This window comes from Gopherus evgoodei, chromosome 8, assembly GCF_007399415.2.
Source record: "Gopherus evgoodei ecotype Sinaloan lineage chromosome 8, rGopEvg1_v1.p, whole genome shotgun sequence".
Lineage (NCBI taxonomy): Eukaryota > Metazoa > Chordata > Testudines > Testudinidae > Gopherus > Gopherus evgoodei.
The window spans coordinates 1,742,705-1,764,603 of record NC_044329.1 but is presented as its reverse complement, the minus strand read 5'-3'; the positions used below and the strand labels follow the sequence as shown (position 1 = coordinate 1,764,603).

General features: G+C 54.1%; 1 protein-coding gene across 2 annotated transcripts in view; it reads left to right on the top strand.

Moving 5' to 3' along the window:
* The first annotated feature begins 5,491 nt into the window (after window positions 1-5,491).
* The window catches only part of CPLX2 (complexin 2), a 74,880-nt gene continuing 58,472 nt past the window's right edge, over window positions 5,492-21,899 (top strand). For both annotated transcript variants that reach the window (XM_030573831.1, XM_030573829.1), the window contains exons 1-2: window positions 5,492-5,563; window positions 17,001-17,099. The gene's annotated coding sequence lies outside the window, so the exon portion shown is untranslated. The remainder of the gene's footprint in view (window positions 5,564-17,000; window positions 17,100-21,899) is intronic.

The following is a 21,899-nucleotide window of genomic DNA, read 5'->3' as shown; positions in this document are numbered from 1 at the left end:
AGAAAGTCAATCTGCATATTGAATGTCATAAATAAAACATGGTGTTAAAGAAATCAGTGCTGCCCGCTTGGCTCTGGGCTGCTCTCGATGCTTGGGCTGCGCCTGCATTGGGGAAATTTACTAATAACCATTCCAAGGCCCGGGCCCCTCTTGCTCTGATTAGAATGTGCCTCCATTTGCATCCAGGTTTTTCTGCCTCAGCGCTGGTGGGGATTCATTTATTCAGCCGCTCATCCATCGTGCCTCGTCACTGCAGGACTCCAAGAGCAGCTGGATGAGATGTTAGCGGGAGATCCACAGAATGCAGGGGAATCAGACCAGGTAACCCTGCTGCCAGTTGTTTTCCTGGCCCCATTAGCTTGGATCCTCTAATTACAATACGGTTTTCCAAGGTCCTCCCGATGGCTGTGAAATCTAAGTAGTAAATTCTTCCATTGATAGTGTCTACCTCAGTCCCCATCTGGCTCCCAGCACCCCAGTAAAGGAGCACCCTCCCCCCCAACGTTAATGAATTCATCCTCAGCACACCCCAGTGAGGCAGGGGTAGGTTACTACCTGGTGTTCCAGAGCGGGAGCTGAGGCAGAGAGATCAGATGACTTTCCAAGGAGTCTGCAGCAAAGCTAGGAATTCTGAGTCCCAGGGCAGGGCCTTCACCAGAAGCTCAGCATTCCTACATGACTAGTCGTGCAGGAAACCTGCAGCTAAACTTGGGCAGGCAGCAGTGACGCTATACATGTGTTGAGGAAACATCAGCAAATCCCTGTCACCAAAGAGGCACTGGATAGCAGCAAGTCACCTTGTCGGCTACAGAGTGGTGTGTTGGGAAGGGAAAATGGCTGGTTTCTGAAAGATCGTCTCCAGGAGGCAGCCTGGCATACACTGTCCGTTACCGAACCAGTGGCCTCATTTGATTGAGAAGCTTCCCCCATTAGGACGAAGGAACCAGATGTGCCTTCATCTATTGAATGAATCTAGAGCATGGTCTCTGGGAGGACCCAGAGCAGGTCTCACGCCAACTGGATAACAAAGATTAATTCTATTCACACCGTTAGTGCTTTATAATAGATGGCACAAGCACAGCCGCCTGCTAAACTCTGATGCTGTTGCCATTGAAGAGATGCCAGTTCCACAGTGTAATAGCCAACAGGTCACAGACATCTCCAGTATGATGAGGAATCATCTTCCTGCAGAGTGAGCAATGCAACCAACCAGCCCTTGGGCTGGAATAACAGAGGCAGCCCTGGAGAGACGAAACAAGGCAGCCTCCATGTGTTGTCCTCAAGCTGCTCTGTGCTCCACAGGGCTGTCCCCCCGCTGTGACTCACCTTAGGAATGCCCGATGCCAGGCTGGAATTCCTGACTCAAGGGGGGGCTGGGCATGTTCAGCGAAGGGCCCTTTGCTGTGGCAGGATTTACGTGCTGCCTAGGTCTGGGACTCAGACACTGAATGTTACTTGTTCCTTGCAGCCAGCAGCGTGCCAGGTGCTGTCCAGTCTCAGGTTAAAAGAAGATGTGCATGCCCCAAAGAGTTTATAGTCTAATCATCGATGTGATGAGTGAGCAGCTCCTTTCCCTAAAGCACAGTGCTTAGAGCAGGCCCGCCTGCAGAGGGGGAGCCCACAGCGTCTCTGGCACCATTCCCCCTCCCCCCCACTGTGATATCTTCCTCTAAAGATCACCTATAGGAGCAAGGCTGACCCCATGCTAAGGCACTGGACTGGGGCTCAGGAGACCTGGCCTTCATTCCTGCCTCTGCCACTGATGCCTTGGGCGAGTCACTTAAGCTATGAAAATGCTAGAGGGCTCACAGCAGCACAGTGGCACCAGTGCAGTCGCTCTGAGCTGTCCCATCAACTTCATTAATCCATCCCCAGTGAGCACCGACAGCGCCGGTCACACTGGCACCCAGGTCAGTGGAACTTACGTCACTCGGGGTGGGGGGGGGAGGTGAACAGAACAGGGAATTATCAAGTGAGCCATCCCCTGTCGCCCATTCCCAGCTTCTGGCAAATGGAGGCTAGGGACACCATCCCTGCCCATCCTGGCTAATAGCCATTGCTGGACCTATCCTCCAGGAATGTATCTAGTTCTTCTTTGAACCCTGTTATAGTCTTGGCCTTCACAACATCCCCTGGCAAGGAGTTCCACAGGTTGACTACGTATTTTGTGAAGAAATTCTTCCTTTTGTTTGTTTTAAACCTTCTGCCTATTAATTTAATTTGATGGCCCCTAGTTCTTGTGTTATGAGAAGAAATAAATACTTCCTTATTTACTTTCTCCACACCACTCATGATTTTATAGACCTCTACAGTATCCTACCCTTAGCTGTCTCTTTTCCAACTTGAAAAGTTCCAATATTAGTAATTTCTCCTCATATGGAAGCAGTTCCCTAATCATTTTTGTTGCCCTTTTCTGAACCTTTTCCAACTCCAATATATCTTTTTTAAGATGGAGCGACCACATTTGCAAGCAGTATTCAAGGTGTGGGCCTACCATGGATTTACATAGAGGCAATCTGATATTTTCTGCCTTATTATCTAACCCTTTCCTAATGACTCCTAACATTCTGCTCACTTTTTTGACTGCCGCTGCACACTGAGTGGATGTTTTCAGAGAACTGTCCACAATGACGCCAAGATCTCTTGCTTGGTAACAGCAGATGTAGAACTGAGCCTGGCACCTCAGTGCCCGTCTGTGACATGGGGATGACTGTCCTTTCTTTCTCCCACCTTTTGTCTGTCTTGTCTGCTTAACGGTGAGCCTGGAGGCAGAGACTGTCTCCCACTCACTGGCTGTGCAGCATCTAGCCCAAAGGGGCTCTGATTTACTGCAATAGCAATAATAAATGAAATCAGAATCACAGCCAGTGACGCAGCAGAGGTCTGGAATAGTCTGACACTGCACAGCAATGTATTGATTTTGATTCACTGTCACCAAGGAACTGCAGCAACAACCTAGAGAAGATCGGGTGGGATTGGACGCCATCCTGGGCTGGGACCATTGTCCTTGTTTCATGTGTTTATAACATTGGTTCCCAACTACCAACTTTGACCAGTCCTTGGTGTCACACTGTGGATTCCAGCAGACTAAGTAGCTAATGCAGGTCTTCTTTAAGCATCTACATGCTGCTTTGGCCCTGGGGTGACATGTGCGTGTCACTGTCCTTCCTGCTTTTCCTCCAGTAAAGCGAAAGGCTGTTGAGCTGTATTGTGTTATCTGAAGCCACGCCAGGAGCTTTGCTCCTTCCTCTGGGTTAGACATTAGCAAGATCATAACCTGTATCAAGGGAAAGGCTGACTCCAAACTCCAGCCTTGACAGGTACAGAAAAGAGGATTTGTTTCTGAATATATTTCTGACTTTTAAATCTCTGCATGTAATTGCACAGAGTTGGATTCTGCCAGTCCTACTCACCGTGAATTGGGCCTTGCTCCTTGAGTAGCCCCATCCAGCTCAGTGGAACTACTCACCTAGTCCAGTGCTATTCTGCATGAGTAAAGGTGGCAGCAGCTGGCTCTTAAGCAGTTTTGAAGAAAGAGCCGTTCAGCTCCCTTCTGAAGGAAGCTCAGAACCCATCAATTCTTGAAGTCAAGATGCTCTCGCCTCCTCTCTCCCTCCCTGATCGCAGTGGCCCTTTGAAGTCTTGCCAAGGGGATCTCAGCTGTTTGCTGGGGTGGCTTCTAATCTTGCTTGAGAGTTGTATGCACATTCAGTTCCTCAGATGCCATGGAAGGGAAACCTTAGGCCAGTAGTGAAGTCCAAGTTAACAGGGCCTAGTTTAATTCAAGAGTCACTGTATTGCTAGAGACAGGGTGGGCGAGGTAGTCTCTTTTATTGGCCCAGCTTCCAGGAAGGAAGCAGAGCTAGATACAGGTAGGGACAGATTGTCCACCAGAAGGGGAACTGCATGTTAGAGGTGGTCATTTGAAAGGAAGTGGGCAATGGTGGGATAGATTGTGATGCATAAAGGGTTTGAAGTGGGTGATTAAGGGTAGCAGGCAGCGTGTTGTGTTACAAATGAGCCAGAAAGCCAGTGTCCCTGTTAAGTCTGTGGTGCCCAGCAAAGTCAGGAATGTAAGTTGGCGGGCCTGCCTTTCGAAGATGTTTTCCAGATTTCCAGGACAAGTATTGAAAGATCAGCTAGACAGTGATTGCTTGTGAAAAGTGCTCACCCCTGGGCGATGGTGTGATTTTGTCTCTCATCATTTTCATTTGAAAGTGTCGCTGTTGTCTGGTTTCACCCACAGAGTTGTTATTGGGCCATCTGATGCAGCGGGTGAGGTACAGTGTGTTGTCAGAGGCACGGGTAGGCCCAGGGATCTCAAAAGGTGTGTTGTGGGGGGTGTTGATCACGATAGCAGTGGAGATATGGCTGCAGGTTTTGCATCTCTTGTTCTGGCTGGGTCTGGTGCCGCTTTGAGCTGGTGGGGCCTGCTCTGTGGGGAGCTGACTTCTGAGGATGAGCTTGGCAAGGCTGATGGCTTGAAGGCCAGAGGAAGGGGGTTCAGGAAACTTTTTTTTCAGGCTGTGATTCCCATTGGCAACAGCACTGCAAGCAGCTGTATTGTCAGTCAGGCACCCTGGAGAGAGGTCTTTGGACACAGCTATCAACAGGCCAAAAACAACTCACCAGCAACCGATAACGGTGCCAGTAATTAACCACTGGAAGGACTTACCCAGGGTCCTGCTGGATTCCCCATCTCTGGCCATTTTCAAACGGGGCTGGGGTGGTTTGCTAAAAGCTCTGCTCTAGGGGGGTCTCTGGCCTGTGCTGTGCAGGGGGTCGGACCAGATGATCACCAGGGTCCCTGCTGCCTGGGGGAGCCAGGAACCTCTTCCCAAGCTGCTCCTCCGGCCCTTCCCTTTCAGAGCCTGGACAAACGTCCTGCTTGTCTGTTGATTAGGGTGCCCGGAATAAGACGGACTTAGGCGCGGCCAAGCCCCAGCAGCGCTCCCCAAAGGGGGCTGTGGAGAGACCGGCAGGGGAAGGTCCCTGCTCCTCGCCCGGGGCGGGACAGTGACACCGGGGCCGGCGGCGAAGCGAGCAGACAAAGAGCGGTACGAACCTGGAAGCCGGGCGCGGAGGCTGCGCTGGAGGCGGGCGGTGCCGGGCGGAGTGCGCGCTGCCGGAGTCTGTGCCACCCCGCGCCCCGCCCGGCACAGGGGGGGGCGCTGGGAGCAGCCGCCCTCCGCGGGGCAGCGCGGCCTGTCCGGGCTCTGGGGCGGGGGAGCAGGAGAGCCTCTGGGCCGAGCCCCGCCCGTGCGCTCCGCAGGTCCCAGGGAGGGGGCGGGTCTCCCGGCAGCTCCGCGCTAAACCCATCGCGGGACAAACTTCACCCAGCCCCGCGCCCCGCCCTCGGGGCTCCCGGCGCCGCCACCCTCGCCGCGTCCAGCCGCCTCCGCTCCGCACCGCTCCCGCGCCCGGGCCGCGCTGCCCCGCGGAGGGCGGCTGCTCCCAGCGCCCCCCCTGTGCCGGGCGGGGCGCGGGGTGGCACCGACTCCGGCAGCGCGCACTCCGCCCGGCACCGCCCGCCTCCAGCGCAGCCTCCGCGCCCGGCTTCCAGGTTCGTACCGCTCTTTGTCTGCTCGCTTCGCCGCCGGCCCCGGCCCCGGCCCCGGCCCCGGCCTGCCGCGGGCTTCAGCACCGCAGGCGCGGACAGCTCCCTGCGCCCCGGGCGCGCCGGCCGACCCGAGCCGGGCTCCCGGCCTCTGCCGCCGCAGCAGCAGGCGCCGGGAACCTGCCTGTTGGGTCGGGTTGGGGCCCGGCTCTCCCGCCGGCTCGGGGCTAACCCGGGGCGCAGCAGCCCCCCGTCACGCCTCCACCCCCCGCGCCTATTGACAGCAGGGCGGTTATTCTGGGGGGGAGCCTGCCATTATCCCCAGGGCTCCCAGCCTGCAGGGCCGGGGAGCTGAAACAATGGATACACGGGGCTCCCTTCCCCCGCCCTCTTATGTAAGCAGGGTAAAGAATAGCAACGGGAGAAGGACGAACTGCATCCTGGGGGTGCGGGAGATGGTGCGGGATTTCCCCAGAAACCCGCCCTCCACCCCAGGGCAGCACCGCTGCTTCGCTCCCTCTGCAGCCAGGGCAGGGCTTGCTTAGGGGCCTACTTCGAGCAGGATTGCTGAACCGAGAACGGGGAAAGGAGGGGAAATCCTTGTCTCTCCCTGCAAAGAGGCCTGGGGCACTGCAGAGCTGCAAGGGCAAACTCACCCCCCAAAAAACCCTCCTGAAACTACAGGCCAGCTTTGGAGGGATGGCTCCTGCTCCAGGCAATCAAGGCAGGTGCCTGCACTGCAAGGGGGAAGGAGCACTGGGGCAATGGGGCTGTCCCATGGCTAAGGAGAGGAATTTGCCTATTGCAGTTAGAAGGAGTTGCTGGCAAAGACCATCTGACGAATGGCTCTTGCCAGGCCAAGAACAGGCAGGCCAGGATGCTGCATGTCTCGCCAGCAGTGATAAGACTGTGGCCTGATCGAAAGCCAGTTGGGCTGAATAGACAGAGTCCTGTCGAAGTCAGCGTGTTTTGCATTAGGCCCTTGCACACTGGGGAAGTGCAGCTGGGGGCTCTGTACACACATCCTGCCTTTCTACAAACCAGGGCCCCAGTGAGCAGAGCAGTCAAAGGGAAGCGAGTCGTCCATCCCCTGCTCCATCACACTTCTCCCGTCATTGCATGTGTTCTCAGCACAGGCAGCTATGGCTTCTTGGCCCAGGCAGTCAGTCCTAACCACCTCCGCTAACGAACCTCACACCTCTTACTGTAAGAGACGCTTTGTTCTTAGGCGGTTCCCTGGTGTGCAGCCTATATTCTCCTTTCCCTCTTAGCGGTATCTCACTGACCCCCTACACCCCCCATGGAATTCCTCTCCCTCCTTATTCAACATCTCCAGATACTACCAGACACTCCTCCTGCCCCTCTACTGTCTGCCTCCTAGCCAGGCTGCACCTGCAGCTCATGAACCAGTCCATCCAAACCCCCAATCATTTCCACTGCACTTCCCCCAGCCCCTCTGGGAAGTGAGGAGCGGGGTGCAGAGCTGGAGAGCACATTGGGAGCCATCTGCTCTTACAAGCAGGTTGTGTGAACACAAAGTGCTTTATGCAGGGCCAGCTGCCCGCCTAACGCACATGAGCAGGCCCATCGGTACTGGTGGGCTGACTTGCGTGAATAAGGCAAGCAGGATTCGGCTCTGGGTTTCAGAATGGGTGGCCTGGCTGGGGAGGCATCTGATTCTGGGTTTTTCAGAGCTATCTGCTGGAGCTGAAGAGGTAGGGTGCAGGCTGTTAACTCAGGTTAAAAGAAGGAGCCACTTGCCCATCCTCCAGGACAGAGGTGCAAGTTCTCTGGGTTGATGGGGCATCAGTCCATTCCTGCTTGCAGAACAGAGTGTGTCTATGAGACCAGCCCCCAAACAGTACTCCAGCAGCTGTCTCAGTGCTAAGCCCTGGTGGAATTACTTGAACTAGTGTGTGTTGAAAGCTTGCTCAGAATGCCGGCACTCTGTCCATTGCTATCACCAGTAGAGCTGGGTCAGCAATGGAATCCAGGGGCTCATTTTCCTGTGTCGCAGAGGCCGGAGAAAGCTCATTGAAGACAGACTGACACATAACAACATGTTTCAAAATCATCCTTGGCTGGGGCTGAGTGTTTGTTTCTTCGATTGCCTTGCACGGTAGCATTAGTATTGAAATGATCCCAACTAGACACAGCTGTTAACACCTCGCAGAGGTGGATGAGAAATGCACTTCGCACCTTAACTATGCCCCTGGTGTTAATTTGGAGCCCATGGCAGCTATGCTGATTGAGCAGACCCAATGCTCTTTGTCAAGGATCTCTACAGGGGAAAGGAAAAGAAATGTCATCACAGTTTCAAATCGTGAGAAGGCTCAGCGGAGATCAGGGCTCCCGTGTCTTAGGAACGGTGTGCAGAGTAAGAGACAGTCCAAAGAGCTCAGTTTAAACAGACAAAGGCAGGAGACAAACAGAGTGAAGGAACTTGACCAAGGCACATAGCAGGTCAGTGGCAGGAGTAGAGGCCAAGTCCTCTGATCCCCCGGCCAGTGCCCAGCCATGAGGCCAGACTGCCTCCAGGGAAGTTTATATTCTTTAGAAAGCAGCAAAAGGTTCAGGAGGAACCAACCCCTTCAGTTCCTTGGTGCGTTGCATTATGTTGTGTTACCACTGTGAGCTCCTCAAGGCAGTGCATGTGTCTAGCTTGATGGTTGTACAGCATCTAGCGCAGGGGTTCTCACACTGGGGGGCGGTACCCCTCAGGGGGTTGCAAGGTTATTACGTGGGAGGTTGTGAGCTGTCAGCCTCCACTCCAAACCCTGCTTTGCCACCAGCATTTATAATGGTGTTAAATATATAAAAAAGTGTTTTTAATTTATAAGGGGGATCGCTATGTGAAAGGGGTCACCAGTACAAAAGTTTGAGAACTGCTGATCTAGCGCATCTGGGCCCTTGTCCTCAGCCAGGGGCAGCGCTAGACATTTTGCCGCCCCAAGCATGGCGGCATGCCGCGGGGGGCGCTCTGCCGGTAGCCGGTCCTGCGGCTCCAGTGGACCTCCTGCAGGCGTTTCTGTGGAGGGTCCGCTGGTCCCGCGGCTCCACCACAGGCACACCTGCAAGAGGTCCACCGGAGCCACCTGCTACCCGCCCGGCAACCGGCAGAACGCCCCCCGTGGCATGCCACCCCAAGCACGCGCTTGGCGTGCTGGGGCCTGGAGCCGTCACTGTCCTCAGCGGGCCTCTTGGGTGCTACCATGTTATCAGTATGAAATAAGAATGAAGGTAACCAGGAGTCCGGTGGCATCTTAAAGACTAACATCTGAAGAAATGGGTTTTTTACCCACAAAAGCTTATGTCCAAACACATTTGTTAGTTTTTAAGGTGCCCCCGGACTCCTCATTGTTTTTGCGGATACAGCCTAACAGGACTGCCCCCTGATACTTGGTAGGAATGAAGGTGTGACGGGATTCTTATCAGCCAGATGGATCACTTGGCTTCCTCCACTCATTTCCTAGTGTATAGCCAACACAAACCTTTTTAAGAAGAAGAAAAAAAACCCTGAGAACTTCAGGTAAAAGCTGATGTTTAAACTCAGAGTTTTCAGCACAGATGAGATGTCAGGCAAATGGAATGACTTCTCCTGGAAGTGTCCTTGAGAGTAGGGTGACCAGACAGCAAAAGTGAGAAATCGATAGGGACGGGGGTGGGAGGTAATAGGAGCCTATATAAGAAAAAGACCCAAAAATCAGGACTGTCCCTATAAAATCGGGACATCTGACACCCTACTTGGGAGAGACGCAGGGAGCTGAAAGGACATTTGTCCCTGTGCTTCATGTCTCTTTTATTGGCTTTTCAGAAGTGCCCAGCATTGGCCAATCTGTGTTCCCATTGAACACAGAGGAGCTGCACCGATGTAGTGAGTGCCAGCAGCTGGGCCGTTGTTCAGAACATCTGCACAGTTTGGAACTTTCATTAGCCAATGGAAGCTGCCTCTGTGCCGCCCCCTTTCCTTGCTCTGTATATTCCACAACACCCTAGAGAGACTAAGGGCTTGTCTACATCAGAAAGTTGCAGCGCTGGTGAGGGAGTTACAGCGCTGCAACTTTGAAGGTGTACACATCTGCAGGGCACCACCAGCGCTGCAACTCCCTGTTTGCAGCGCTGGCCGTACTCCCGTTTTGTCTCGGGTATAGAGGATCCAGCGCTGGTGATCCAGCGCTGGTAATCCAATGTAGACAGTTACCAGCGCTTTTCTTGACCTCCGTGGAAGGAGGAAGCCTCTGGTAATCAAGCTGGTTTCCTTTCCCGGTTTGCTCTCTCGGTCCCGGAGCCAGCCAGCAAACCGCAGGGAAGGAGACCTGCTTGCTCGGGGTTCCGGGACCGAGAGAGCAAACCGGGAAAGGAGACCAGCTTCGCCGCGGTTTGCTCTCGCGTTCCCGGAGCCAGCCAGCAAACCGCAGGGAAGGAGACCTGCTTGCTCGGGGTTCCGGGACCGAGAGAGCAAACCGGGAAAGGAAACCAGCTTCGCCGCGGTTTGCTCTCTCGGTCCCGGAACCCCGAGCAAGCAGGTCTCCTTCCCTGCGGTTTGCTGGCTGGCTCCGGGACCGAGAGAGCAAACCGCGGCGTTCCCGGTTTGCTCTCTCGGTCCCGGAACCCCGAGCAAGCAGGTCTCCTTCCCTGCGGTTTGCTGGCTGGCTCCGGGACCGAGAGAGCAAACCGCGGCGTTCCCGGTTTGCTCTCTCGGTCCCGGAACCCCGAGCAAGCAGGTCTCCTTCCCTGCGGTTTGCTGGCTGGCTCCGGGACCGAGAGAGCAAACCGCGGCATTCCCGGTTTGCTCTCTCGGTCCCGGAACCCCGAGCAAGCAGGTCTCCTTCCCTGCGGTTTGCTGGGTGGCTCCGGGACCGAGAGAGCAAACCGCGGCGTTCCCGGTTTGCTCTCTCGGTCCCGGAACCCCGAGCAAGCAGGTCTCCTTCCCTGCGGTTTGCTGGCTGGCTCCGGGACCGAGAGAGCAAACCGCGGCGAAGCTGGTCTCCTTTCCCGGTTTGCTCTCTCGTCCCGGAACCCCCCTTGAAGCCGCCCAACAGCGCTGCAGTGTGGCCACATCTAACACCACTTGCAGCGCTGGTTGCTGTAAGTGTGGCCACTCTGCAGCGCTGGCCCTATACAGCTGTACTAATACAGCTGTAACAACCAGCGCTGCAAAATTTTAGATGTAGACATGGCCTAAATCCTAGCCTGAATACCAAGCAGTTCATTGCCTGGGAGTCCCTCAGATGAGACCTTAGCCCGTAGCTTTTATCTACTGTATGTGGCCGTTCATGATCCCAGGGCACTTTTGCGTAAGTCTTGCTGCTTGCCCATTGTCTTTGTCCAAATTTCATCTCTCTGACATCATTGCACCATGAGTTTTATGGTCACTGCTCGGCCCCAGAGGTGACTGCATGTAAGTGGTGTTGAATGTACAAAGTTTATAAAGTGCTTTGAGGTCCCTCCACACAAAAGGGGCTAGAGAAATGTGGTAGGTTCATATAAACGTATGCACCCTATCACAAATGCCTGTGAGAACTATTTGACACGCTCTCTAACATTCTCCATTCCAGTGGTTCTCAAACTTTTGTATTGGTGACCCCTTTCACGTAGCAAGTCACTGAGTGTGAACCCACTTATAAATTAAAAACACATTTTAATATATTTAACACCATTATAAATGCTGGAGGCAAAGCGGGGTTTGGGGTGGAGGCTGACAGTCGTGACCCCCTATGTAATAACCTTGTGACCCTCTGAGGGGTCCCGACCCCCAATTTGAGAACCCCTGCTCCATTCAGTCCCTTGACATCAATGCACGGCAGTAAATGGGGGAAGATTTCAGGCCAAGGATGGGCTGGATATGGGGCGGGCAGACGGTGTGTTTTAATTGGAGGCCTTTTCCCCAGAACTTAGCTGATCTGTGACCCTCTTTCCCACACCCGAACGCTCCAGCTGGGAGAGCTTTATTCTGCCCCCAGGGGAAGCGTTTTGTGGAGATGACTGGCATGAAAGACCCTGTGCAAAGTTTTCTTCCCTGTGTGGTTCGTTCGCCCCTTTTCCTCACTCACATCTCCCTGAGCTGAATTTTTTGAAAATGCAGAGGTTTTAAAAGACAAACACGCCCTACTTTAAAGAGCGGATTGCCCCAGGGGCGGGAAGAGGCAGCAGCCGGCAGGTCCCTAGGGACAATGAAAGGAACCTGGGAGGTAGGTAGCATCTTCTGTAGCGCTGCTACATGCACAGTAATTTGACCTCCTACAGATGAAAGTGGCAGAAGCTGCAATGGAGTCTTCTCAGTAACCAAATCCGTGGCTGTGCCCAGCTCCTTAACGATGTCTCCTGCCTGTGGGAGCGTAACACCTCTTCCCTGTTCCTTAGTGCCTTTCAAAGTGCGGCCACCTATCCATTAGAGCCATTGCTCCTCTGAAGTAGCTTTTGAAACATGTTTTCCCTCCGCTCCCTTGGGCCATTTGTTAATCTACAATTTGCTGAATCTCCCCCCTTCCCCCTCTGGAGAGAAGACTTGGTGGCTGCATTACAGATGAATATTTCACTTTCCCGGGAAACGTGGCTAACCCTGTGGAAACATCGGCCTGGCCTCCCATTCTGTTTCTCTGCCCTCTTTCGTCTGCTTTGAGTTGCTAAAAGCCAGTGTTTTGCCCTGGGAGATTTCTCCATAGCATTCAGGGAACTGGTTGGCGGGTGATGTCACAGTGCGTTGCCGCGGTAATGGCCGTGATGTTGCTAGGACACAGTGATGATGTGCTCTTGCAACACAGCGATGAAGGAAGAGAGGAGCCAGTTCCGGATTGGTCCTGAAGACCCCCCAAACTCCTCCCCCTTTCCTTAAAGGTGACGTTAGTCCTGGCTGAAGGTGGCGGATTGCCAACCCTGGAGCCTGAGCCCCTTTGCTTGTTCCCAGTCCAGGCAGCATGAGGGCGAGGTTCACACACACACCCCACGTCCCAGGAATCTACCTTGGCTCTGCCCTAGAAGGGCCACTTCTGGGGTGAGAGGGACAATGGGGAGAAGGGGTCAGTCAGTGGCTCCTGCAGTGGTACCACTTCCATCTCGGAGTCCCCATCAGCCCCCCTCCCTCGTCCCATTCAGGGCTCCCTTCCCAGCCAAGGCCTCCCCTGTGAATGGGCTTCCTGCGGTTCCCCATGTCCACACTCCTCACCATGTACCCTGACAGGCCACAGCCTCTCTTCTCATCAGCTGAGGGTGACTCATTTCCATTCCCATCAGCACCTGCTGCCCTCCCCGTCCATTCCCCCGACAGCCAGAGTCCCACCTGGATAACCTGAGATGCTGTCTCCTCTTAAGGGACGGTGCCTCCAGCCCTGCCACCCCAGGGAGCATGTGAAAGCCACAGCCCATAGACACCTTGGGGCTAAAAACTCTGCCCCAGGAACCACAATCTCATTTCCACTTTCCCAGTGCTAAAAAGCCCATCAGCTCTGGCAGGTGTTTCATGAGGCTCTGTCACGGTGCAGAGCGAAGGCTGCTGTGACAGTGCAGGTCCCTGGGGCCGTGCAGCCCCGCTGCTCTTACCACTCGTGGGCTGCCACTCGGTGCTTGTGCATATTGTCACTCAGCAGAAAAGGTGCCAGTTGCTTCTGGGTCACTTACACTCCAGGGCCTAGTTCCTAGTGATCTAAGGTGCCACCATTTTGGGGGCCCAGCCTGGGACACCACAAAGGGGCTGAGCATCTGCCGTTGGGAAATCAAGGCCCCCCCGAGGAGTCTCACATTGGGGCTGAACCATGGAGCCACCCAAATCACTGGCCACATGTGAATGCGTAGGCCAAGTCTCCTTGCTTATCTTCCACACTGGCTGCTGCAGACGACCCCTTTGGTGTCTTGAGTCACTCCACCTCCCCTCCCCCCACCAGGGAGCCTCCCTGCAGAGAGCGGCCTTGCTTCTTAGCATCATGTCACAACAAATGTCACGCTGATAGGAGGAGACACAAAATGATTGCTCCAGATACCTGTGCTGAGCTGCAGTGGCTGTGCAAGCAGGAGAAATTGTCAACACCCTGATTTTGGCCTTGTGCCAACACAGCTTCCCCCCCCCCCCCGCACACCCCCAGCCTATCCTTGGAGCCACAAGATCTATGCTGCACCCTAGCTTTTTAACAGTCCCTTGGAAGAGCCCTGCTGTGTAGCAAGGGGTCCCACTCTTCCTTACGCCCCATGGCCTCACCACCTCAGGCTGAGCCACCTCCAGCTTCACCCCATGAGCTCTGACCGGCAAGCCCAAGTGAGACAGACCCCGTCAGAGACTGTTACACTCTTCAGGGACCTCAACAAGTATCTGCAGTGACAACAGGCAGTGGCTTCAAAGCAGAGAAGGGTTTATGAGTCCGCTGGAAAGTAGCACTGAGAGTGTAGGTTAGCACAGAAAAATAAAGGTGAGGACAGAGTCCAGCTGGCCAAATCAGAGCAACCCGCTGCAGTCCACTCGAATGCAGGCTTCATCCTGTTGTCAGAGCAAGGTGAGAGCAGCTCAGCCTCTTCCAAAAGCCCAGTCTGATCCCGGTGGCCTGACACCTCCCAGTCTGGCATCCACTCACCTTCCCTCCTGAGAGGTGGGGAAACCACCTTCCTCTTGGTGGTTGGTTGCTAGGCATCAGCATTCGGCCCCTCATGGGTTTCATTGTCTTCTCAGATTTTCCACTGCTCTGGGTGGGCCTCAGCCAGTCCTGTAATGACCTATTCAGTCCTCCCCAGACCATTAGTGACACCCCCACCCCCACATCTCTTGCATTTCCCCACAAACAAACTCAGGCCAGGTCTACACTCAAAGGTTATTGCTCCGGGGTGTGAAAAATCCCCACCATTGAGCACTGTAGCTGTGGACAGCGCTATGTCAGCGGGAGGGCTTCTCCCGTCACCATAGCTACCACCTCTCGGGGGGCAGGAGGGTGGCTTAGCTACCCCGACAGGAGAGCTCTCTCCACCTAGCCGCGGCAGTGTTTTAAATGGAGACTTCCCCCGGAGCACACACAGGATTCACAAAAAGTAGTACCAAAACATTCTCATTTTGTCGCACCTGTCTCCCACTGCTTGTCACAAACTTCTCTTCTTCTTCAGCTGTCCCTCGATGCGAGGGTGCTGTCTGCCAAGGGGGTTCCTTATTGGCTGAGGAGGCCAATTCGTGCCCTGCAGATTTTCCCACAGAAGTGACAGGTGTGATCTTGGAGGAGACGTAGTTGTTGGCTGGAGTGTTGTGCCCTTTCTTTCCTCCTTTGTCGCGTCTCTGTCTCATGAGCACGTCTGTTGTCAAAGTGAGCTGTGGCTTGGTGTTTGGTGTGGTGCCACCATGTTCTGTTCCGTGCCGAGTCTTCCCAGTTTGTTGGGTTGATATCTCCCTTTGTACGATGTTCTTTCAGTACGTCTTTGAAATGCTTCCACTGCCCTCCGTGAGTCCTTCTTCCCTGACTTAATGGAGAGAAGAGCACTTGCTTCGGGAGGCAAGTGTCAGGCCTACGTACACAGTGGCCAGCCCAGCAGAGTTCGTGTTTCATGGCCACCGCTTCTACACTGCTGATGTTGGCTGCAGAGAGAACGCTGGTGTTAGTGTGTCACTCTTCCCAGCTGATCCTGAGAATCCTCCCGAGGCAGCACAGCTGGAACCACTCCAGCCGCTTGAGATGGCATCTGTAGGTTACCCAGGTCTCACTCCCATAGAGAAGGGTGGGGATGACAACTGCCTTGTAAACCAGGATCTTGGTACCTGTTTGTAGACCCCTATCGCTGAAGACTCCTTTGAGTGTCTTCCCGTCACAAACGCTGAAAGCCCTAAGGCAATTCCCTGACAAAGAACTTCGTGATGTTGGCATTAGAGTTGGAAGGACCTATCAGTGACATACAGGGGGTGTTTTTATTTGTTAAAAAGCAACAACATTCTTGGTATTTTTTTGAAACTAACAGGAATGTTATTATTTAAAAAATGATGTTTAGAAAGCCGGGAAAGTCAGAGTTAATATTAAACGTCAAAGAAGCCCAAGTATTTGAAAGTCTGCAAATACATGGTTAAAACACTCACACTGATTTAACTCTGCCCTGGGGGACTGGGGTGAAACCCAAGGCCATCACTAAAGATTGTTTCTCTTCATCACTGAGAGAAAAGCCAGGCAGCTTTCTGGTTTTACAAATCCCTGCTCAGCCATGTCGCCTCCTGACAGCCATCATTCCTTGCACATCAGTGAGGTCCCAGGGGCCACCAGTTAGACGAGTGTAATTGAACACTGAACTAGTAATAACAGCACCTGCAATTCTCCTAGGTCCAGGCCATTAAATTAGAGCATTTAACCAGGAAAGCGCAAAGTCTGTGCAGTGATGCAGCACGATTCCCAGTGCTCGCCGTGGGGGATATTTGGGCCAGGGCAGAGAGATCCCCAGTTGAGATGGGCTGCAATGGGAGACAGTAGGACTTACAGCCAGGCAACTTACCTAGCTTGAAACCAGTGAAGCGAACCCAGTGCCAAGCTCCCGTAGTGCGGGCACCCTTCGTAAGCGGAAGGCATGAGTCTGGAAGCGCTCTGAGAGCTGTGCTGGGGGTGCCCCTTCTCAGTGTCCTGCCACAAGCTGTGCAACGCGGCATCTCTTGTAACATGCGGGGCGGGAACCATTCCTGGAGAAAGCAGAGGGTGGGCAGAGGTGAGGTTGGTGGTGCTCTCCCTGCAAGAGCAGCCACCCTGCCCCGCTGAGGACATGCTGCCCCTTCTTCAAGGCCTCAGAGAAAGACCTTGATCCAAAACTCACCTGTTCTCCCAAGGAGTCTGAAGGGGAGCAGTGCGAGGAGAGGCTGCAGCTGTTACTGCCGGGGCCGAGGGGGGAGGGCAGCCATCTGAACACAGCAGCTCCGCACGTCAAAGGTTCTGCTTTCCTTTGAATGGAATCTGGACTCCAGCTTTCCCAGCTTCCTTCTAGTTTGTAGACCTGCCAGGCTCTTGTCAGGGCCTTTCCCCCGGGCTGTAAGCTTTAACTCTAGCTTAGCAGAGTGCTCGGGGGCTGGGAACTTTCCCTCTGACAGAGGGAGAAAGAGGGGGGTGGGGGCGGGAGCTCCTGGTAGTAGATTCCTGGCATGGGGAAAGCCCAGTTCTCCATCTCCAGGAAGGCACCAATATTGACCTAGGAGAAGGAGGGGGCTCAATATAAATGTGGGGGCCCACCCAATGTCTGGCTCCTGTGCCTGGTAGGGTGGCTGAAGCAGAGAGGCTGGGGGTGGGGGAGCTTTGGGAAATAATGAGATGCCATCCTGAGAGAGACAGCGCCAGGATGTGGGAGCCACATGTGCTCTGCAGCCTGCTGCTGCACCTGGGCTGCTTTGCACACAGTGTGAGTTATGCTCCTGCCATGGTATGGAACTGACGGATCTGTCCTGGGGATGGGGGGTTGGGAGAAGTTGCCCAGATCCCCTTACCCTGTCCTCCCCTTCTCTCATCTCTAGGGCGCAGGCTGCCCCTGACATGCTCTGCCCCAGTGAGGAGGAGCGGTCGTGTTAGTGCCCCGAAGGCAAACGGACGCCTGGCTGGAGAGACAAGGAAAGGTAGGCGCAGCAGCTTCCCCAATCCCCTGTGTGATCCTCTGCGCTGCATGCACCTCTCCGGCCTGTCGCTGGCACCTTGCTCACCCTCCCTCGGGCTGGGGGAACCAGCCAGCTCCTGAGCCATCCTTCTCCCTGCAAACATCTTTCCCGGCAATGAACCAAGAAGCACAAATGCCAGGAAGCGAGGTGCAGTCAGCTGCCAAGGCAAGCGCAGTGCCCCAGGGGCTGGCAGGAACCGCAGAGACGTTGCCTGCACGCAGAGCTCAGCAAGAAAACTGCAAAGCGGGTGCCCCGGCAGAAATCAGTGCTGGACCTTTGGGCTCCTAGGAAACCTAGTCTCCCTTCTCCTTCTCTCCTGGTAATGGGCAGCGGGTCTGAAACCTCACCCCACGGCTTTACAGCAGAAGAATTAGGGTGTTTTCTATGCACACAGCACGAGGGCTGGGCAGAAATGAGGGGTTCCCCTGGACATTTTTGACTTTTCATTGAAAACCCCCAAACTGAAATATTTGGGGTCCAAAACTGCTGAAAACCAAAAATGAAACAAACAGAAAGGGGGGAAGGGCAGTTTTCTGACACAGTCAGTGATTTGCAAGGAAAGTGACACTTGGTGGAGAAAAGATTGAATGGGAAATTTCAGGTCAGCTGTAGTGGTGGGCAGCAGTGAGGGATTGAGGGATGGCCGGATTGGATCAGACCCTGGGCTTGTCTAGCCCAGCATCCCAGCTCCCACGATGCCCAGCACTGAGAGCCGCAGAAGATCTAAGAACCCACCCCAGCAGCAGGGGAAAACCTGCCCTCATTCAGGTCTCCAAGAGTTGGAGATTGACACCCCCTGAAGCAGGTGATCTAGTCACCCTGCCAGGATGTTTGTCCTGCGTTATGATACCCATAGAACCAGCCAATCCTTTTGGGATCTTGTTAAGTTCTTGGCCTCCAGGGAGCTCGACATTTACCTACCTACCTCCCCCTTCCCTTGTACGTGGGTCTCCCTTTCTCATCTAGGTATGGTACTGTGCCCATCATTGTAGTATCTGACCATCCCTTCCATGGTCCTGTGACTGCCTTTGCAAACTGTGCCATTCCTCCCACACCAGTCTGCTCCCCTATCCCCATATACCTGGTACTTACCAGTCCCATTCCCCTGGTATGTGAGAGCACAACCCGTAGGGTATTTCCCCCTGCACCCCCAAGGGCTCTGGCCCTGCTAGCATCCTCATTTCTACCGACGCTGAGAAAGACCAAGGGCCGGGTGTTGTGTAGGCTCCTACCTTCCACTGATTCCCATAGCAGTTAGCTCTGGGCCGAGCATTGGGCCAGCCTTCCTCTCCGTGCAGCTGGCAGCCTGGCGCCAGTCCTCCTGGCAGAATTGCCACATCTTGGCATGTGATGGAAGCTGGCCTGAGGGGGCTCTGTGCTACCTGCACTGCCCCTGGGGGAAAACACTGGCAGGACATGGCTTCTGGTGGCATCAAAACCAAAGTGTGTCCCAACCCAAAGCTCAGCTCCCAGCGTTCAGCTCAGATGGTCAGTCAGATTCAGGGACAGTTCTCTGATGGGGCAGGGGGGTTGGCCAGGGGTAAGAGAAGCAGGGCCTGGCAGTGACCACTCCTGGGTCTGCTGGCGATTTGCCATATGGTCCTGGGCAAGTCACTGCCTGTCTTTCTGTGCCTCAGTTTCCTCACCTGCAAAAGGGGAATAATTATAGCAGCCCTGTGAGGTTCCCGTGAGGGTGAGGCGGAAGCTGGCCAGGGCATGTGGTGGCCCCATTCCCATTTGGGTGCCCACTGGCAACCAAAATCGAGCAGGAACCGCGCATCCACCTCCCAGCAGGCAGCTTGGACAATCTCAGCCTGAGTTATTCGTAATGTTTGCAAAGCCCTTAGAGACCCTCTTGTGCAAAGCAAGGTACAGACACAAAAAGGGGTGTCAAGCAACCAAGCTGCAGGCCAGGGTGGGCCAAGTGAACCAGGCGCTTTGTCCCCACCCTTCCCCGAGGAGCCGTCTGGATTGTTGCTTTTCCACTAAAGCAGATCTCAAAGCCTGGCTGTTGATGTTGGTGGGTGTTTGAAGCATCTCAGGGCTGTTTGGAGACCGGAGGGGTGGGCCAGGGAGTGGGAGAGCAGCTCTGCAGTGCAAGGTCTCCAGAGAGACTCTTTGTCTGATGGGGAGAAATAAGTAAGTGGCTCCTGGTACTCTGCTCACAGTTCCTTCCCCGACTTCTCTGCAAGGCATTGTGCATGTGTGTATGCGCCTGCTACAAATATTGATGGGGCTGGCCGCGGGGCAAGTGTGCATTTCTGTACCACATTAGGGATGTGAGTGCCATAAGAACCTGCTGTGTGGGTAAGGCCAGGAGAAGCCAGGGCATTGGGGCTGAAAGCGTTACGGCTCTTTAATGGGAAATGAAATTTATACCATGGGGGGGAGGGATAAGGAAAGAACCTAGAAGAAACCTGTAAAGTCAGAAACCCATTAAGAGAATCATCTGTACCTGCAGCAATTCCAGATCCACAGCCTGAGCTTTGCAGGGAATTTCAGAGAGAAATATCTGCTCAAAGAACCCACTTCCTGTGCCGCAAAGGCCAGGCAGGAAAAATACAGAGGGGCTGCAGTCTTATCTGTTTAATAATGCATGGCACAGACAGGCAAAGCGCATGCTGCTCTGTAAAAGCCATGAGGACAAGAAGTCTCCCCCCACCCCCAATAGATTCCAGCCACGCATATCACCGGGCAATCTAGGTGTGTGTGCCAGTCATCCTATTGTCTCGATATGGCTCATCTCCCTGGAGCACTGTGCAGAGGTCCCTGGTAACACTCGCCTTTAGCCCGCAATGAAGGAGTTTGCAAAAGGGTGAAGCCAGGCAGGCAGAAATCTCCCATTTCTATGATGTGGGGACAGCCCAGAGCATATGCAGCAAATCCAGGGGAATCAATTACACAGCGATTACAGGTGACGCAGCAATGACAGGGTTTGCTTCACTGATCACCATGGAACCTGCCCGTGGGTTTCAAGGAGAAAAAGTATTAATAATACAGAGTATTAATGAGAATAATGATTCTTAATTTCATATGTATATGACAGCAGCTCTCAGCAACTCCAGTCAGGGTCAGAGCCGTATTGTGCTGGGTGCTGTGCAAAGGCAAATAGAGACCCGGGCTCTGCCCCAGCGGTAACACCACTACCTTCCACCTGGGGTCAGTGACGTGTGTTATTAATTAGCAGCAGTATTGTAGTAGTGCCCAGCAGCCCCAGTCAGGGAGCAGGGTCTCACGGGGCCAGGCACTGCACATCCACAGACCCAGGAGCCCCTGCCCCAAGGAGCTTCCACCTAAGGATCAAAGGAGAGACAACAGGTCGATCTAGGATTGGAGGAGCATAAGGGAATAGCGAGATGACGAGCAGCAGGCACAGTGCACCAGCTGCCAAGCCACTGACTTTGGTTTGCAGGCATCAGAACAGAAGAGCTTGTGATACGTTGCCAACCGTCCAGGACTGGGCTGGAGTCTCCAGGAATTAATCTTTAATTAAAGATTATGTCATGTGATTAAATCTCCAGGAATATGTCCAACCAAAATTGGCAACCCTAGTGTGCAATTGCCCATGGCAGGTATTATTGTATACATGGGGAATCGATGGCATAGAGGTCATGTGACTCACTCCAGGGCGCAGGCGTGAGAGGGAGAGCTGTGAGTAGAACCCAGGAGTCCTGACTTCCACTTCTTTGTTCTAATGGTGTCGTGGGACAAAGCCTGATCTAAAAAGCAAACGAGTGTTTGTGTCTGATCAGCCTTTCAGGGCCTCACTCCAGATAGGTGGTGACCCTAGACACCAAATATCCCAGAGGGCAAAGCAGCTTCCTCCTGGCTGCTATCGGTGTCGCAGCCCGAAGAAGCATAGTCAGGGGAGCAGAACTGAGTGGCTCTGAGAAGGGGAATGAAATATGGACCCCTCCAAGGGCTGTAAATCTACACCCTGTGCCTGGGCTTCCCAGGAGATGTTTGGTGCTTCCTGCTTCCAGTTGGGCTGTGGCTCCCCGAAGGGCAGGCCTGGGTATGTCAGACCTTCTGACGAACCTGAACTCACGTAGTGCAGGGAGGAAACCTGCCCCCAAACACTGCACGGCTTCATAGACTCCAGGCCAGAAGGGACCAGCCTGAGCATCTAGCCCCACCTCCTGCACAGCTCAGGCCGGAGACCCTGCCCCAGGGGTGCCGAACCCTCTGCTTTAGCATCAGTTCAGAAAATGGGCCAGCAGCAGCAGCAGGGTGGCAAGGTTCTCCCAAAAGGAAGCACCTGCATGCCCATTTCGGCTGCTGCAGGATTGTCCTAATCGCCCATGTTAGCCGGTTCTTTTCCATGCTACCCAGGATGCGCAGGTTCTGGAGCTGAAGAAGTATGTGGTTTAAGTGATCAGTTGACTGAAACAGGGCCCAGCACAGGGTTAAGTGCAAGCACATCACCTCATTCAGGTGCTCGCCTTAACTACATTGTAACCAAGTTATTCATTATTTATTGTGTAAACACTTTCCTGCCAGCACTAAGATTCATTTGCTAACCCAGTTGTTTACCTGATTGGACAGCTGACTAGGCTGTTCACCTGATCAGGTCACTGGCTCAGCTTTTCACCTGGCTGTTCGCTTTCCTTTCCAGGCAAATCAGGCATCTTTTCACATGTCCCAACACCTGAAATATCCAGCCTACACAGTACAGCCCAGGCTGGCCGACTGTGACAAATGGCCACTCCAGGTGTCTGACATGTCCAGCACCATGTGCAAACACAACTCGGCTCTGGCTCC